Here is a 4,102-nt window from a genome sequence, read left to right on the forward strand (position 1 = left end):
GCCAGGCCCGTCCCCGCCGCTCCGGCTGCCGCCCCAGCCCGCGCCCCCCGCCCCCGGAAGCGCTTCTCGGCCCCGCCCCCTCAGCGCCGGCACTTCCGGGCAGGCGCGGACCGGGTTGCTGGCGACGCGGGACTGGCCTCTCTCCGGGACTCCGAGTCTGGGATCCCGCTCGGGTTGTGTCCAGGAGCCTCGCCGCGGACGAATGGGCGAGCGGCAGCCTCGGTCCCGACTCCGGGAGGGAGCGGCGGCAGCTCCGCGCTCACGGCCTCCCGCCCGCCTTCTCCTCGGCGCCCCCTGCTGGCGGGAGGAGGGCTGCTCCGCGGGGCGCGACCGGGGCTCCCGGAGCGGAATGGGTGAGAGGCCAGGACTTTCGACTTGCCATCACCCGGGGCCTGCACCCACCGTGCGCCCAGCCTTCCGCTTCCGAGACCCTCGCTCTCACAGCCCTTCGGATGCCTGCCCCTCACCCAGGCTGCACAGCAGTTACCTGTGCGGTGGTTACCTTGCCAGACAGGGTCACCTAACTTAGGACCTTGGGCAGATTCCCTTTCCCTCAAAGCCGAGATAAAAATAACGAACTTGGGGATGTGAAACGCCTGTCACAGACCAAGTCTCAAAAAACATGTGCATTTCCAGATCCTTGGAGACACCCAATCTTGACACTCGGGTAGGAGTGGGAGCCTCACTCAGCATTTTCCTCTCTGTTTCAGGAGAATATAACACCCTTTGAAGACCTTCCCTTTACATTTTGGTGGACTCCTGCGAAGTTGTGGCAGAAGTTTATGTTCCTTTTTCTGACTTTGTAATAAAAATAAACTAGGAGTCAAAGATATCAGCTCCTCTTCAAGTTAGAAAGCTGAGACTTCACCTCATCCTCCGCAAGCGGGAACTCTCTCCAGGCTCCGTCCAGTAGTCACCTCACAATAACAAGGGCCACCTTTTGTTGGACACTGGGCAGGGCGCTGTGTAGACACTTTATAGACATGACCTCCTTTAATATACAACCCCAGGACTGTTAATATCCCCATTTTACCAAGGAGTGAACTGAGGTTCAGAGAAGTTAAGTGTCATCTAAAGTCACACAGCTAAATGGCAGACTTGGGATGAGCTCCCTTGTCTGTCTGACTCTAGACAGGAACTTTTTGTGGCAATGGAATGTTGCGAACAGAACTTTAGGTAACCTAACTGCAGGCACCTGGGCAGAGAGTCTCACTCTCTAATAACTATTCTTCTTGAGCTACTTCCTTGAGATCTGACCCCAAGAGTGAAGTCTGTGAACCCAAACGCATAGGAAGACATCGTCTTGTCAGGCCAGGTTTCCTCAGGACCACTGGGCTGATTCACACCCCACATGAGTGAGTTCCTGTTTCCCCACAGACCAGCTGTGGGCTTCATCATTTTAACTGATTTTTGCTAACTTTGTTGGTAAGAATTGGGATCTTCTTGGCTGTAATAATCATATTTGCGTGTCATTAAGGATTATAAAGACTGAAATGTTCCTTAGTATTTAAACTTTGTGCCACGTGTCTCAAAGTTATTAGCCATCCGTCCATTGGACACTGGGTATTTCCCTCATAGCTTTATATTTATTCCCCCACCTCACTGGGTCACTCAACTCATATATTTTTCCAGTGCCCCGCTTCTGTTGTTGTCATTTAGCTGATTATGATGTGTCATAATCTCTACTAACTTATTTTAGTTAGAAAATTGTCACTTCACAATTAGGGTGCATGTGTTTGTGTTTTCCCATGATGTTTGTGGCATTTTTTTTTTTTTTGTGGCATTTTTAAATGATTTAACTTTGCCTATTTGAAATCTAAAAGAGTCTAGATGGGCTTCCCTGGTGGCGCAGTGGTTGAGAGTCCTCCTGCCGATGCAGGGGACACGGGTTCGTGCCCCAGTCCGGGAAGATCCCACATGCCGCAGAGCGGCTGGGCCCGTGAGCCATGGCCGCTGAGCCTGCGCGTCCGGAGCCTGTGCTCCGCAACGAGAGAGGCCACAACGGTGAGAGGCCGGCGTACCGCAAAAAACAAACAAAAAAGAGTCTAGAGGGTGATGTATGGGCCTCATTCCACAGTTACCCAGTTTCCCTAGCAGTATTTATGAAATGATAAAAGTCATATTTCATCCAGTCAAGGAGGGGTTTTGCCATAATGGAGGTATGCAACATTGGCGGCTGGTGTTAAGCCAATATCTGTGTTCTGCCTTCTCTTCTTCCAAGGTACATGGCTAAACACATCTTCCAGCCTCCCCTCCGTGTCATGTGTTAATTGAGATAGTGTAGAAGTGCTTGTAAAAGTTAATTCCTTTCCCCTCCTTTCCTCTTCTTCCCTTTCTTGGACAGATAGGGCCCAAATCTCCACTTCTCATCTATTCCAGATTCCTGAGCACTTTGAGAGTCAAGATAGCCAGGTTATCTGATCCCAGCCTCTCCTTCTTCTGGCTTCCACAAGGGGACCCTTTCTGCCAAAGCTCAGGTCCACTTTGAAATCCCCAGAGTTTGGCAAAGCTTATTGTCTGTTGGCATCTGTCAGAGTCTTGACACACATAAGTCACGAATATCCTTTAAACAAAAAAATTATGTGAATTATCTGGGATTTTCTCACTCTTGCTCCCCTCACCAGGAACCACTGGTGTGCCCCTTCCACATGTCTCACTACCTGAGTAGTTTGGGGCCAGCAGGGGGAGTCAGCCTCTCCAAACAGTCCCACGCTGTCCAATGACTTCTATTATAGAACATCCTAGTGGGTCAGGTTTCCACCTGGCCAACTCTGCAGAGTAGAGTAGGTGTTCCACCCAGTCCGGGAAGAGCAGTCTTCCTGGGAGACTCCTCTGGTCCTCACTGCCTGTGTGATGGGAGCCTTTCTTCTTCATCTGTTAAAGGGCAATTAGGCTGAGGGGTGTGATGTGTGGCCTCCCCTCCCACAGCCAAGGGTGGGCAGTAGAGTGCTATGGCTAAGCAGTGAGGCGGATCCGGGTCCCCGTCCCCACTCAGCCTCACAAGGTGGACTGCCGTAACTCAGCCTCACAAGGTGGACTGCCGTAACTCAGCCTCACAAGGGCTCCATGATCTGAAGTGGGGCCAGGCACTCGCCCTGCTGAGCTTTGGCCTCCTCATCTGTATAGAGGGTGATGACACCGACCTCAGTGGTAAATATGACCATAATAGAGCACGGCACACACAATAATTATTCTTGGTCAGCAAGAAAGCAAGGGATGATAGTTGGCTTCAAGAGCCTCCACCCATTTTCGAGAAGCCTTTTCTCACTTCCTGGAGAGAGAGCTTGCTCTCTCCCGTCCTCCTGTCTCACCTGCCCAGCCTCTGGGTGGGCCTGGCTTGCCTCTGATCTAAGCCCTGCTGGCACCCACTGGGCTCAGGTGTTGCCTCTGGAGTCCTTCCTCACTGTCACTTTCTTCCTGATCTGCTCTCTCCTGTTTCCTGCTGATTCTCCAACACCACCCCTGTAATAGACTCCTGGCACTCTCTCCTTCTCCTGTGTAGTAGCCACAATGGCAATTAATTAATGACCTGTACAATTAGGAGTTTAATATCTGTGTCCCCCACCACTAGCCTGTAAACTCCATGAGGATGAGACCTTGTTTGACTTCTTTCTTGCTGTTTCTCCAGTGTTTGGTACTCAATAAATATTTGTTGAATTAATAGATAAGGAACGGCTACCAGTTTTTGCTTCTACGTCTGTGTTCCTTGAGGGTAGGGGCTGTTTAATTGATCCATTTCCTCTGCACCCTGCAGAGAACCTGGTACTAAATGAGCAGCAGTGAATATTTGCTGAGGGAAACAAAGCAGGAGTAAATGAGTGGAGGAACTGAGAGACTGAACCCACACCTCTCTTCCCCTTTTCCCTGCATCACGGCTTATGACCGAGTCCCCCCATCTGTGTAAATTGTCTCTTGGTCCTGAGCAGCCTCTGTCTTGCAGCTTCCTTTGACTCACAAGGATGATGGGCAAGAAGAGAAAGATCTTCCGCATTTGTAGGGTGTTCTCATTTGAAAAATAAGGTTTTCGGGAAATCCACCCCAGTCCCTGCAGAGAACACATCTACCTCACCAAAAAGGGTGGCTACCCTCCAGGAGAGGGTAC

This window comes from Phocoena sinus, chromosome 6, assembly GCF_008692025.1.
Source record: "Phocoena sinus isolate mPhoSin1 chromosome 6, mPhoSin1.pri, whole genome shotgun sequence".
NCBI classification, from domain to species: domain Eukaryota; kingdom Metazoa; phylum Chordata; class Mammalia; order Artiodactyla; family Phocoenidae; genus Phocoena; species Phocoena sinus.